At 36.7% G+C, this 16273-nt stretch overlaps 1 pseudogene across 1 annotated transcript; it reads left to right on the forward strand.

Annotated features, from left to right (window-relative positions):
- The first annotated feature begins 1732 nt into the window (after positions 1–1732).
- LOC308343364 (programmed cell death protein 6-like) lies at positions 1733–3747 on the forward strand (annotated as a pseudogene). The gene is made up of 3 exons: positions 1733–1880; positions 3098–3581; positions 3650–3747. The product of its transcript is annotated as a programmed cell death protein 6-like (transcript).
- Positions 3748–16273: the final 12526 nt, after the last annotated feature.

A 16273-nucleotide genomic window follows, 5' to 3' on the forward strand; every position in this document is an offset into this window, starting at 1 on the left:
TTGTTTCACTGTAGATTCTAAGGTTCCATTAAATGATTTGAAAACCATTCTATATAGTCCAATCTCCCCTTCCCTCCAGAGTTTTAGTCTCTTCTACAATAACCACTAGCGGGTTGTTCAACCTTTCAACATTTCCAGTGATGTCCATCCTCCCAAGGAAGGCCATCCTATTTTTAGTTTTGTTTATTTAAAAATAGAACGCTCATTCTTATGTTTTGTTGGTTTCCTTATAATTTATATTTGTTGAAACTAGAACAAAACTAGATTGTGTTATATTCCATGTATCTGAGTCAATGATCATATTTCTCTGAAACATTTTTTTACAAACTAAACATCCTTTTTCAACTTTCTCATAATATGAGACTATGTAGTCCTAATTTCTGTTCAAATCACTTTCCTTTGGGTTTCCTTTAGTTTGTCAATGTCAGTTTTAATTTGTGTGCCCAGAACTATGCACAGAAATTGCAACCGTCAACTCTCTCATTTTAAATATTTTACTTCTGTTAATAGGGCTCACATTTGATTTGGAGAAGACTCATGGAGCTTAGTCAACTAAATCCCTGATATCATTCTTGAATATGCTACTACAGAACAGTATTTCTCATATCTTAAACTTGTAAAAATGTTTTCATGGCTTCATGTGGTCATTTTTCTTTGCTGTAGCTTATGAAGCCAACTACATGGTGCTGTTAGAAAAATTTCCATGTTCTTATCATTTATAGGACCCACTTTGTAGGATCTGGTAAATCAGCAACTGTATATTGTTCACATTTTATTCTGCAATCACAGAGACACCATCTTCTTAATTTTCTGTAGATCTTTATTGACATAAATTCTGTTTCAAAACAAGTTGGTCATTATTTAGATCCAAACTATGTAATCATGGCTACCCATTTGTATATGACTTAAAGAACTTTTCTGCTATAGAATTTTTGAGGCTTGAAGACTGCTGACCATAAGCCTGAAAGTCTAGGAAACCTGCTAAGTTGATTATGTTATTCTCCAATGGTCCTGAGTCTGTAATTTCAACAATCTACCCCTATCCAAGGGTTTTAGATGAATTTTTAAGCAGCAGAAGATCAGTCTGAATTTTCATTTTTCGCTAGGAATTTTTTCAACTTTGTGGGTTCCAGCCAGATACTTTGCCTTCCTTGAACGTATTTTCATGTGGTTTTATAGTATTTATTCAACACTATTTTCCATTAGTTCTCTATATTTAATTGTTGGTAACCATTTCAGTGTGTAGCTATTACATGCTGCAGAACTGATTTATCCACATTAATGTCTGAGGAGACCATGACCCATTTTATTTTCTGCGTGGTCAGCCCCAGTATTCATGGCAGGTTTTCTGAATATATCTGATGAAGTCTTTAAGCACATGTAATTCTGAAAACACATTCCCATTTAGTAAGACTTATACAGGATGGTAAGCCCAACATGGCAAAATGTTTCTAAAAAATTCCATAAACATTAAGCATATTTATGTCATAGCATTAAGTTTGGTCAATTTGAAACTTACTGTATTGTAGTATAAGAGGCATTTTGTTTGCTTGTGTTTACTTTCCCAGGAGTAAATGCGTTTGGGTTAACCACAATGGCAAACTTAGTCAAGACATTTATGTCAACAAATCCTACTGCTTAACAAAGTCACATTCTTAGTTTCTAGGACAGCAGACTGGATTCTAAGTAATAAGGTGTTTATAAGGCATGCTGTAAATCTGGGACTATAAACATGTCTGCTTTTCTGTTAAATCTGCTGCTGTGCATGAGGTACAATAAGCTCTCTTTTCAGTTTTATGGTGGCCAGTATGTTGGCTTGCCAATCCTGATTGCTGTTGATTCTGCTGTTCCCAAAGCCTCCTGCCAAGCTCTTGACCCAAGTCACGCTCCCTGGTGATGTCATAATGCTGCTAAGAATTTGCTCATTCACTGTACCTGCGGGGATGCCCCAAGAGTCACATACTTTCTCTATTAGTCACACACTAATTGGAGAATAACATCATAAAAAAAGCAGGGCCTCTCCTTCCCCTGATTGCAAAGGTATCACATTTTTAGTTCTTTCATAATAAGCCTATAGATGATATAATAAAATGACTATTACCTTTATAGAAATTATTATTAACATGGCTTTTCTCGAGTTAACTACTACTTGTGTTGTTTTGACAAGAAACAAGATTTTCTCTGCATTTATAAGCAAAATTTATTTCAATCCAACACATATTCATGAAACACAAGTGCCTGGTATTTGAGATTATCATCACAGTTACTAATGCTAAATACCTGTAGGAAAAGAGGACAAACTGGTAGTAGATCTTGGTATTTAAATTACATGATGTCAGATATATCTGTTTGGAAAAATATGATCAATTAAGGTCTTTACTTTTCACCCAAATGTTATTAAATAGATATACCTTGCATCTTGCCTTACTTTACACTTGATTCCCTCACCCAAAGTGCTCATAGAATAATGTTTCAGAGATCATGTCAGACCAAATATTAAAAACAAAAACAATTCCTCAACAAAAAAATTCTTAAAATCCTCTGGTTTTGAGTTCAGTCCCAAACAAATAGCTCTTGTATTTTTACACTTTTTGTTTCAGATGGACACTACCAAAATACCATCAGTGTTTTAATCAGGCATGACCAATGACCCAAATACAAATGACTAAAAACCACAAGTTAAGTTCTCATGGACTATGAGACTTGGAGCTTATCCTCTACCTTTGATGTGTCAGAATGTTTCCTTTGACACTTCATTTAATAAAAGAATTTTTTAGTGAATTTTCTTCTGCTACCTTCAGGAAGAAATTCCATCAATAGCTAAATTCTTAAAACAAAGAGTTAGAGGCTATTTCTAGAAAGTTCCTTGAGTTACTTCATCCACAATTATACCTATGTATTTGACATTCAATTTGACAATGAATGTGAATTAAGCAAAAATCATTAAACAGTTTTTTCAAATTTCAGTGATAAATAGATATTTTGCACAAGAGAAAAGCTCTTGTGGATCCTGAAACATTAAATTATTTTTACCATGATGTTAATCAGATCTGTCAATTTTACATAGTAAAACCTAACACCTCTCATGTTCCCCCAGTATCTCAGCCCAGCTGTGCAACTGAGCCCATGGCACCTACCCTACTGCCTAGGCCTTGGGCCAGCCCTGCCAGAGGTGCAGCACTGCCAGATAAGAGCTCCTTGTGGCATGTTTTCCAAAGGGTTGATAAAGACAGGAGTGGGGTGATATTGGACAACAAGCTTCAGCAAGCACTATCCAATGGGATATGGACTCCATTTAATCAATTGACTGTCAGGTCCATTGTGCCTGTGTTTGAGAGAAAAAAGGAAGTTCACTGGCATCTGTAAGTACCTCACAGACTAGCAGAACATCTTCCACTCTTATCACAGGGACAACTCTAGGATTATTGAGAAGAACAAGCTCAAGCAAGCTCTCTCAGGATACCAGCTCTCTGACCAGTTTCAGGACAACCTCCTTCACAAGTCTGACAGATGTGAACAGATGACTTTGTGAACAGATGTGAACTTTGATGACTTCATCCAAGGCTGCATCTTCTTGCAGAATGCATGATCAGTGAAAGTGAAGTTTCTGTGGCCTCCTAAGTGCAACATTCCATGATTTCCTTACCAGCATTGACAGATATATTCAGCCATTACCATACCAATCAGGATGGCTGGATTCAGGTGTCAGATGAACAGTATTTGTCCATGGTCTTTAGCATCTTATAACACTAGCCTTTGCAAATAGCAAGTGACTTATGGAAGGAAGACTAAAAATGCCATCTCCCTACATACCATTCTTCCTTTAGATTTTATATAATTAACATTTGAGGACCTGACTGTACATATATGGATAAGCTAATTAAGGCTTGTACAAGTGTAACAGTAGTTATAATAATTATTCACATACAAACATTTGATTTGACACTGTTCAGTTGTCCCATGAGGTAAGATATAATAATGTTTCAGGTATCCCGCATTCAAAAAATTTATCATGTGAATTTCCAGATAGCTCTAGTTCTATAGTGCAAATACTTTTATTAGACAATAGGAATTTTAAAATAATATGGAAGTTCTGGAGAATTTTATGTGCCTTATATTTTTAAAACAGGGTTTATTGTATTTGTTTAAATATGCAAATAAACAATAAAGCAATTGTGCCTCCTGTACCACCCCCCAAAATCTAAACAAATGTAAAAGCAAAAATAAACTCATGACATCCATAAAATTCAATATTAATTTAATATGTTATCGTGTTGCTTTAATTATGTAAAATTACTACTTGAACTATGAATATGATGAACTCTTCTTAACACTAGACTATGTGCTTCTTGTAAACTGACCCATGTCTGGTTTTTCTCACCATTTTGAAATCTTAGAAAACATTTGGAGAGAAAAATGAGCAAATGATCCTTGTTAATATAGACAACCTTTAAAATACTGAGCAGAACAAAAATGTACAACACTTTTACACTGAAAACTATAAAACATTAGTGAGAGAAGTTGAGAGATGCTAAAAAAAATGGAGGATATACCATGTTCATGGACAAAAAGAACAAATATGTAAAAATGTCACTTTAACCCAAACCAATCTATCAATTCAATGTGTAAATGACTTAAAATCCCAGCAGGTGATTTTTGCAGAAATTGATAATTCTGAAATTCATAAGGAAATGCAAAGGCTTATGAATAGACAAGGAAGTCTTTAAGAACAGTAAACTTAAAAACTGAAGGCCTTACTACCATATATCAAGACTCACTATACTGTACTATACTAATTATACTATACTATACTATATATACTATATATACACACTATACTATATACTATAATATATGTGTGTGTGTGTGTGTATATATTACTATATACTATAATATATATATGTGTGTATCTAATTAGTATAGTGTGTGTATATGTATATATAGAAATACTAATTAGAAAAGTGTGGCATTATAAGAAGCCTGAAAATGGAACAGAACAGAGTTTATAAACAAAGTAATGTACGTAAAGACACCTGACTTATGACAAAGGTGACACTCCAGTGGAGTGCAGAAAATATGATCTTTTCAGTAAGTAGTGATGGGTCAATTGCATATCCATACACACACACACACACACACACACACAAATTTCTTGACCTCTACTTTACACCATATACAAAAATAAATTCCAGACTGATTGCACATCTAAATGCAAGAGGTAAAACAAATGAAGCTTTAAAGTGAAAACAAAGAGAATATTTTGATACCTCAGAATATTCAATGGTTGCTTATACGGGCCATTAAAAGTACTAACCATTAAGAAATGATAATCTAGGGGCACCTGGGTGGCTCAGTGGGTTAAAGCCTCTGCCTTCGGCTCAGGTCATGATCCCAGGATCCTGGGATCGAGCCCCACATTGGGCTCTCTGCTCAGCAGGGAGCCTGCTTCCCCGCCTCTTTCTGCCTGCCTCTCTGCCTACTTGTGATCTCTGTCTGTCAAATAAATAAATAAATAAAATCTTAAAAAAAAAAAAAAGAAATGATAATCTATAAATCTATAACAAAATAAAAACAACATAATGAAAACATAATGACCTTCTGTAATAGATTGAATAATAGAAACAAGATTTACTCTCTCATCTGAAATAACAACAATAGCAAAAACAGACAACAAACAAAATATGAAACCACCGTTCTCAAAACACAATAGATCAGAGAACAAAGGGCAGTGATAACTGGGAGATGGAGAACAAATGAAGTGGGCTCTACTATTGCCCTAGCTTTCTCCCTTGAGAGAGTTGAGAATGTACAGTGCAAGGTGGGGGGAACCAAATAGAGCCCAGCAGATTCCCTGAGTTAAGTAGACAAGGCTAAGTGTCCAGAGAGACCAAGGAGGCTAGAGTTCACAGGACAGAGACAGGAGTTGCATGGAGAAATAATTCTGGAGATAAGTACTTAACTGAGTACTATCTGGTGTATATATATGAGGAAACCACTTGAGGCAAAGAAAAGAATGATGAGAGAATATTAGAGGGAGCAGTGCCTGGCCCTTACACAAGGTCAGAATAATGCCCTTTTTGCACTAGCCAGACTGGTAAACCTGATGATTTACAAGGCATGGGAAATAACAAAATGGAGGTGCATTAGTAAAGAGAAAGAAATTTAAAATTAGTCCTAAACTAAATATTCCTCAGATGCCAACTAACAGCTCTTAAAAGCAAACTCAAAAGAATCAAACTGTTTCCAACTAATTGAACTGCAAAGTTTAGGACTATTCATAGGAGGGGTGCCTGTGTAGCTCAGTCAGTTAAGTGTCTGACTCTTGATTTCAGCTCAGGTCATGATCTCAGGGTCCCGATATTGAGCCCTGCATCAGGCTCCCCACTCAGCAGGGAGTCTGCTTGAGGTTCTCTCTCTCCCTCTGTCCTTCCTTCCCCTGCAAATAAAAATAAATAAATCTTTTTAAAAAAAGAATATTCATAGGAATACAAAAACATCTAGAACCCAGATATGTAAAGTCACAAAGCCAATTTAATTGGCATTTAATTAAAGATTACCAAACATAACAAAGAAGCAGGGAAAATATATCCCATAATGAGGATGAAAATAAATCAGCTGAAACCAATTCAGACTGACAAAGACATTAAAATTAGCAGACAGGAAACGGGCATTACAGAGCAATTACTATAACTGTATTATAAATGTTCAAAAATTATGTACAAACATAGAAACTATAAAAAAGAACCCAAATCAGATTCACAGGGGTGAAAATAATAATGTCTGCAATGAAAACGACATTGTTTAGGATTGGCAGCAGACCAGGCATTTTAGTAAAATGATCAGTAAACTTGAAAAAAAAGTAATGGAAACTATCTAAATAAAAACAAAGAAATTTCTTAATTTTTAAAAAGCATCAGTGCAATATGGGATAAGTTCAAGCAGCCTAATATATGTATAACTGGAGTTTACAAAGGAAATGGAATGAGACACAAAAAATAGTTGAAGAAATATTGTCTCAAATATTTCAAATATGATGAAAAACTATAAACCCATAGAAGTTCCATAAACCCTACACACAAGAAACACAAAGAAAACTTCACCAAGTTATATTATAATCCAATTGCTTAAAACCAGTGAGAAAAAAAAAAAAGTAAAAAAGAGAAAATCCTTTATAGTTTTAGTACGTTTACATAATAAACAGCATATTATGTACAGAGAAGCCCAGATAAGAATGACAACAGATTTCTCATAAGAAACAATGTGAAAGACAGTTAAGTTACATCTTGAAAATATTTAAAGAAAAAACAACTGTCAAGCTACAAATCTATCTCAGCAAAATTATTTTTTAAAATAAATATTCATCACTAGCCAATCTTCAGGTAATAGAAAAATAATGATGGATAGAAATCTAGATTTATACAAAGAAATGAAGATCATCATAGAAATTACATGATAAACTACATGGTAAATGTAGAGTAGCTAAATGGTAAATATGTAAGATTTTTCTTATTATTTAAATATTTTATTAAATACAATGATAAAGTTTTTTGTTTTGTTTTTGTTTTTGTGAGATGTATATGTATAAAGTACATAGCATTAAATAGCATTAAAATCAGGAGTAAAGAAATGGAAGTATACTATACAACAATTCTTATAATATATGTGAAGTATTATAATATCCCTTGAAAGCAGACTGTGATGGGTTAAAGTTTGCTGCTATAAACTCTAAAACAACCGCTGATGTAATGAAACAAAAAGTAACAGCTAAAAAGCTAACAAAAGAAGTAAAATGAAATCACTAAAATATACTCAATAAAACACCATTAGTTAAAAGGCAAAGAATTTCATACTGGATTTTTTTAAAAAGCAATCCTCAGCTACATACTACTCATAAAAAATTCACTTTAAAAATAAAGACACAGGCCCTGCTGCTGTGACGTTACTGCCTGGTGCTGTGAGTTCCTTGAGAGCGGGATTTTATTTATTTAGGGGAGTAGTCAAGATGGCGGAGAAGTAGCAGGCTGAGACGACATCGGGTAGCAGGAGATCAGCTAGACAGCTTATCTAACCATTGTGAACACCTACAAATCCAAAGGGAAATCGAAGAGAAGAAGAGCAACAAATCTAGAAACAGAAAATCAATCACTTTCTGAAAGGTAGGACCTGCAGAGAAGTGAATCCAAAGCGACAGGAAGATAGACCCCGGGGTGGGAGGGGCCAGCTCCCGGCAAGTGGCGGAGCAACGGAGCACAAAATCGGGACTTTTAAAAGTCGGCTCCACTGGGAGACACCGCTCCAGAGGCTAAACCGGGGGGAAACCCAGGTGGGGTCAGCATAACCCCAGGTCCCGCAGGGTCACAGAAGGACCGGGGGTGTCTGAGTGCCGCAGAGCTCGCAGGTATTAGAGCGGGGAAGCCAGCTACAGCGATAGAGCCGAGGAGTGAGCTCTAAGCCCGGGGTTACCTTGTGCCGGTCGCAGGCTGGGTGGGCTCGGAGCGCGGCTGGAAGCTGCGGAGACGGAAGCAACCCGGCGCTCTTCTCCAGCTCCAGCAATTGACTGCTTTCCACAAGGTGCCACTGCAGGCCAGGGAGGTGGGGCGGTTGGGCGCTTTGCTCTGAGAGCACACTGAGGACCGGAACCCCAAGCTCTCGGCTCCTCCGGGCCGAGAGATTGGGAGGGTGCCATCTTCATTCCTGTCCTCCGGAACTCTACGGAAAGCGCTCAGGGAACAAAAGCTCCCGAAAGCAAACCCGAGCAGATTACTAAGCCCGGCCCCTGGCAAGGGCGGTGCAATTCTGCCTGCGGCAAAGACACTTGAGAATCACTACAACAGGCCCCTCCCCCAGAAGATCAACAAGAAACCCAGCCAAGACCAACTTCAGTCACCAAGAACAGCGGAATTCCACAGCAGGAGAAAGCAAACCCTACCTGGACAAAATGACAAGATGGAAAAGCTCACCTCAAAAAAAAGAACAAGAGGCCGTACCGAAGGCTGGAGACCTAATCAATACGGACATTGGTAACATGACAGATCTAGAGTTCAGAATGACAATTCTCAAGGTTCTAGCCAGGCTCGAAAAAGGCATAGAAGATATTAGAGAAGCCCTCTCCGGAGAGATGAAAGCCCTTTCTGGAGAAATTAAAGAACTAAAATCTAACCAAGTTGAAATCAAAAAAGCTATTCATGAGGTGCAATCAAAAATGGAAGCTCTCACTGCTAGGATAAATGAGGCAGAAGAAAGAATTAGTGACACAGAAGACCAAATGACAGAGAATAAAGAAGCTGAGCAAAAGAGAGACAAACAAATACTGGAGCACGAGGAGAGAATTCGAGAGATAAGAGACACCATAAGACGACACGACATTAGAATAATTGGGATTCCAGAAGAAGAAGAAAGAGAGACGGGAGCAGAAGGTATATTGGAGACAATTATTGGAGAGAATTTCCCTAATATGGCAAAGGGAACAAACATCAAAATCCAGGAGATGCTAAGAACGCCCCTCAAAATCAATAAAAATAGGTCCACACCTCGTCACCTGATAGTAAAATTTACAAGTCTTAGCGACAAGAGAAAATCCTGGAAGCAGCCCGGGAAAAGAAGTCTGTAACATACAAGGGTAAAAACATTAGATTGGCAGCGGACCTATCCACAGAGACCTGGCAGGCCAGAAAGAACTGGCATGATATATTCAGAGCACTAAATGAGAAAAACATGCAGCCAAGAATACTATATCCGGCTAGGCTATCATTGAAAATAGAAGGAGAGATAAAGAGCTTCCAGGACAAACAAAAGCTGAGAGAATTTGCAAACACCAAACCAGCTCTACAGGAAATATTGAAAGGGGTCCTCTAAGCAAAGAGAGACCCTAAAAGTAGTAGATCAGAAAGAAACAGAGACAATATACAGTAACAGTCACCTTACAGGCAATACAATGGCACTAAATTCATATCTCTCAATAGTTACCCTGAATGTTAATGGGCTAAATGCCCCAATCAAAAGACACAGGGTATCAGAATGGATAAAAAAACAAAACCCATCAATATGCTGCCTACAAGAAACTCATTTTAGACCCGAAGACACCTCCAGATTTAAAGTGAGGGGGTGGAAAACAATGCACCATGCTAATGGACATCAGAAGAAAGCTGGGGTGGCAATCCTTATATTTTATATTTTGGCTTAGATTTTAAGCCAAAGACTATAATAAGAGATGAGGAAGGACACTATATCATACTCAAAGGGTCTGTCCAACAAGAAGACCTAACAATCTTAAATATCTATGCCCCTAACATGGGAGCAGCCAACTATATAAACCAATTAATAACAAAATCAAAGAAATACATCGACAGTAATACAATAATAGCTGGGGACTTTAACACTCCCCTCACTGAAATGGACAGATCATCTAAGCAAAAGATGAACAAGGAAATAAAGGCCTTAAATGACACACTGGACCAGATGGACATCACAGATATATTCAGAACATTCCATCCCAAAGCAACAGAATATACATTCTTCTCTAGTGCACATGGAACATTCTCCGGAATAGATCACATCCTGGGTCATAAATCAGGTCTCAATCGGTACCAAAAGATTGAGATCATTCCCTGCATATTTTAAGACCACAATGCTCTGAAGCTCGAACTCAATCACAAGAGGAAATCTGGAAAGAACGCAAATACATGGAGACTAAACAGCATCCTTCTAAAAAATGAATGGGTCAACCAGGAAATTAAAGAATAATTGAAAAAATTCATGGAAACAAATGATAATGAAAACACAACGGTTCAAAATCTGTGGGACACAACAAAGGCAGTCCTGAGAGGAAAATATATAGCGGTGCAAGCTTTTCTCAAGAAACAAGAAAGGTCTCAAATACACAACCTAACCCTACACCTAAAGGAGCTGGAGAGAGAACAACAAAGAAAGCCTAAACCCAGCAGGAGAAGAGAAATCATAAAGATCAGAGCAGAAATCAATGAAATAGAAACTAAAAAAACAATAGAACAAATCAACAAAACTAGGAGCTGGTTCTTTGAAAGAATTAATAAGATTGATAAGCCCCTGGCCAGACTTATCAAAAAGAAAAGAGAAAGGGCACAAATAAATAAAATCATGAATGAAAGAGGAGAGATCACAACCAACACCAAAGAAATACAAACAATTATAAGAACATACTACGAGCAACTCTACGCCAACAAATTTGACAATCTGGAAGAAATGGATACATTTCTAGAGACGTATAAACTACCACAACTGAACCAGGAAGAAATAGATAACCTGAACAGACTCATAACCAGTAAGGAGATTGAAACAGTCATCAAAAATCTCCAAACAAACAAAAGTCCAGGGCCAGATGGCTTCCCAGGGGAATTCTACCAAACATTTAAAGAAGAATTAATTCCTATTCTCTTGAAACTGTTCCAAAAAATAGAAATGGAAGGAAAACTTCCAAACTCATTCTATGAGGCCAGCATCACCTTGATCCCAAAACCAGACAAGGATCCCACCAAAAAAGAGAATTACAGACCAATATCTTTGATGAACACAGATGCAAAAATTCTCACCAAAATACTAGCCAATAGGATCCAACAGTACATTAAAAGGATTATTCACCACGACCAAGTGGGATTTATTCCAGGGCTGTAGGTTGGTTCAACATCCGCAAATCCATCAATGTGATACAATACATTAATAAAAGAAAGAGTAAGAACCATATGATACTCTCAATAGATGCTGAAAAAGCATTTAACAAAGTGCAGCATCCCTTCCTGATTAAAACTCTTCAAAGTGTAGGGATAGAAGGCACATACCTCAATATTATCAAAGCCATCTATGAAAAACCCACCGCAAATATCGTTCTCAATGGAGAAAAACTGAAAGCTTTTCCGCTAAGGTCTGGAACACAGCAGGGATGTCCGTTATCACCACTGCTGTTCAATATAGTACTAGAAGTCCTAGCCTCAGCAATCAGACAACAGAAAGAAATTAAAGGCATCCAAATCGGCAAAGAAGAAGTCAAACTATCACTCTTTGCAGATGATATGATACTATATGTGGAAAACCCAAAAGGCTCCACTCCAAAACTGCTAGAACTTATACAGGAATTCAGTAAAGTGTCAGGATATAAAGTCAATGCACAGAAATCAGTCGCATTTCTTTACACTAACAACAAGACAGAAGAAAGAGAAATTGAGGAGTCAGTCCCATTTACAATCGTACCCAAAACCATAAGATACCTAGGAATAAATCTAACCAAGGAGGCAAAGAATCTATACTCAGAAAACTATAAAGTCCTCATGAAAGAAATTGAGGAAGACACAAAGAAATGGAAAAATATTCCATGCTCATGGATTGGAAGAACAAATATTGTGAAAATGTCTATTCTACCTAAAGCAATCTACACATTTAATGCAATCCCTATCAAAATCCCATCCATTTTTTTAAAGAAATAGAACAAATAATCCTAAAATTTATATGGAACCAGAAAAGACCTCGAATAGCCAAAGGAATATTGAAAAAGAAAGCCAAAGTCTGTGGCATCACAATTCCAGACTTCAAGCTCTATTACAAAGCTGTCATCATCAAGACAGTATGGTACTGGCACAAAAACAGACATATAGACCAATGGAACAGAATAGAGAGCCCAGAAATAGACCCTCAACTCTATGGTCAACTAATCTTTGACAAAGCAGGAAAGAATATCCAATGGAAAAAAGACAGCCTCTTCAACAAATGGTGCTGGGAAAATTGGACAGCCACATGCAGAAAAATGAAATTGGACTATTTCCTTACACCACACACGAAAATAGACTCAAAATGGATGAAGGACCTCAATGTGCTAAAGGAATCTATCAAAATCCTTGAGGACAATGCAGGCAGCAACCTCTTTGACCTCAACCGCAGCAACTTCTTCCTAGGAACATCGCCAAAGGCAACAGAAGCAAGGGCAAAAATGAACTATTGGGATTTCATCAAGATCAAAAGCTTTTGCACAGCAAAGGAAACAGTTAACAAAACCAAAAGACAACTGACAGAATGGGAGAAGATATTTGCAAACGACATATCAGATAAAGGGCTCGTATCCAAAATCTATAAAGAGCTTATCAAACTCAATACCCAAAGAACAAATAATCCAGTCAAGAAATGGGCAGAGGACATGAACAGACATTTCTGCAAAGAAGACATCCAGATGGCCAACAGACACATGAAAAAATGCTCCACATCACTCGGCATCAGGGAAATACAAATCAAAACCACAATGAGATACCACCTCACACCAGTCAGAATGGCTAAAATTAACAAGTCAAGAAATGACAGATGCTGGCGAGGATGCAGAGAGAGGGGAACCCTCCTACACTGCTGGTGGGAATGCAAGCTGGTGCAACCACTCTGGAAAACAGTGTGGAGGTTCCTCAAAAAACTGAAAATAGAGCTACCCTACGACCCAGCAATTGCACTCCTGGGTATATATCCTAAAGATACAAACGTGGTGCTCCGAAGGGGCACGTGCACCCGAATGTTTATAGCAGCAATGTCCACAATAGCCAAACTGTGGAAAGAGCCTAGATGTCCATCAGCAGATGAATGGATAAAGAAGAAGTGGTATATATACACAATGGAATACTATGCAGCCATCAAAAGACATGAAATCTTGCCATTTGCGACGACGTGGATGGAACTAGAGGGTATCATGCTTAGCGAAATAAGTCAATCGGAGAAAGACAACTATCATATGATCTCTTTGATATGAGGAAGTGGAGATGCAAGGCGGGGGGGGTTGGGGGGAGGTAGGAAAAGAAAAAATGAAAAGATGGGATTGGCAGGGAGACAAACCATAAAAGACTCAATCTCAAGAAACAGACTGAGGGTTGCGGGGGGGAGGGGGGACAGGAGAGGGTGGTGGGGAAATGGACATTGGGGAGGGTATGGGCTATGATGAGTGCTGTGAAATGTGTAAACCTGATGATTCACAGACCTGTACCCCTGGGGATAAAAATACATTATATGTTTATTAAAATAAAAAAATTAAAAAAAATAGCAGAATACACATTATTTTCAAGTCCACCCAGAATATTTACCAGATAGACCATATTTCAGGCCATAAAACAAGGTCTCAGTAAATTTAGAAACAAAAGATAAAGAAATCAAAGAATAACACTAAAGAAAGCATCAAACCACAAAGGAAGAGAGAAAGGAACAAAGAAAAGCTACAAAATCAACTAGAAACCAGTTAACAAAATAGCAATTATTACATACTCATCAATAATTAAATGTAAATGGACTGAATACTCCAATCACAAGTCATAGGGTGACTAAATGGATAAAAAAAAAGACCCATCTATATGCTGCCTACAGGAGCATATAGATGGGTCTTTTTTTTTAATCCATTTTTTTTATCCATTTATCACTTCAGACCTAAGGACACAAACAGGCTGAAAGTAAAGTGATGGGAAAAGGTGTTCCATGCAATGGAAGTGAAAATCGCTGGGGTAGCAGTACTTATGTCAGATAAAATAGGCTTTAAAATAAAGACTGATTCAAGAGACACAGAAGGACGTTGCAAAATGATATCAAAAGATATCAATCCAAAAAGAAGATATAACAACAGCAAATATCTATCCTACCAATGTAGGAGTAGCTAAATATATAAAGCAAATAGTAACAGGAATAAAGGAAGAAACTGACAGTAATACAATAGTAGTATAGGAGTTTAACACCCAGTTACATCAATGCATAGATCATCCACACAGAAAATTAACAAGAATTAACAATGGCTTTGAACAACACATTAGACTAGATGTACCAAACAGATGTATACAGAACATTTTACCCAAATACAATAGAATACACATTCTTTTCAAATGTACATGGAACACTATACAGGATGGACCACATGTTAACCCATAGGACAAGTCTCTGTAAATTTAAGATTGAAATTATATCAGGCACCTTTTCTGACTGCAATGGTACAAAACTAGAAATCAATTATAAGAAAAAAACTGGAAAAAATACAATGCATGAGGCTAAAAAACATTCTGCTAAGGAACCAATGGATCAACAAAGAAATCAAAAATGAAATAAAAAAAATACATGGAGAAAAATGAAAATGAAAACACAATGGTGCAAAGTCTTTGAGACAGAGCAAAAGCAGTTCTAAGAGGGAAGTTTATAGTGATAACAGGCCTATCTCAATACACAAGACAACTCAACTAAACAATATAACCTTCTACCTAAGGGACCTAGAAAAAGAAAAAAAAGTCCAAAGTTAGTAGAAGGAAAGAAATAATAAATACTAGAGCAGAAATAAATAAAATAGAGACTAAAAAACAATATAAAAGATGAAGGAAAACAAGTGTTGTTTCTTTAAAAAAAAAAAAAATTGGTAAACCTTTAGCCAGACTCATCAAGAAAAGAGAGAGGACTCAAGTAAAAGCAGAAATTAAGGAAGAAAAATAACAACCACAGAGATACAAAGAATTGTAAGAGAATACTATGAAAAACTACGTATCAACAAATTCAACAACCTAGAAGAAATGGATAAATTCCTAGAAACATACAATCTTCTATTGCTGAATCAAGAAAAAAACAGGAAACTTGAACAGAATGATGACTAGTAACAAAATTGAATTGGTAATCAAAAAATTCCCCAACAAAAAAAGTCCATGTGGCTTAATGAGTGAATTCTACCAACATTTAAAGAAGAGGTAATACCTATTCTCAAACTATTCCAAAACATAGAAGAGGAAGGAAAATTTCCAAATTCATTTTATGAGGCCAGCATGACTCTGAAACCAAACCAAAGACCCTACAAAAAACAAACAAACAAACAAAACCCAGAAAACTGTAGGACAATACCCCCGATGAGCATAGATGGAAAACCCAACAAAATATCAGCAAACTGAATTTAACAATACATTTAAGGGATCATTTACCACAACCAAGTAGGTCTTATTCCAGGGATGCGAGGGTGGTTCAATCAATGTGATACATCAAATTAACAAGAGGAAGAATTAAAAGAAAATGATTATCTCAAAAGATACAGAAAAAATATTTGACAAAATACAGCATCTATTCATGATAAAAACTGTCAGAAAACTAGGTTTAAAGTGACATATGAAAAATCCTCAACTAACATACTCAATAATAAAAAACTGAAAGAATTTTCATCTCTAAGATCATGAAGAAGACAAGGATTGTCCACTGTCACCACTGTTATTCAACATGGTACTGGAGGTCCTAGCTGTAGAAATCAGATAAAAGAAAGAAATAA

Source organism: Martes martes, assembly GCF_963455335.1.
Source record: "Martes martes genome assembly, chromosome: 5".
NCBI classification, from domain to species: domain Eukaryota; kingdom Metazoa; phylum Chordata; class Mammalia; order Carnivora; family Mustelidae; genus Martes; species Martes martes.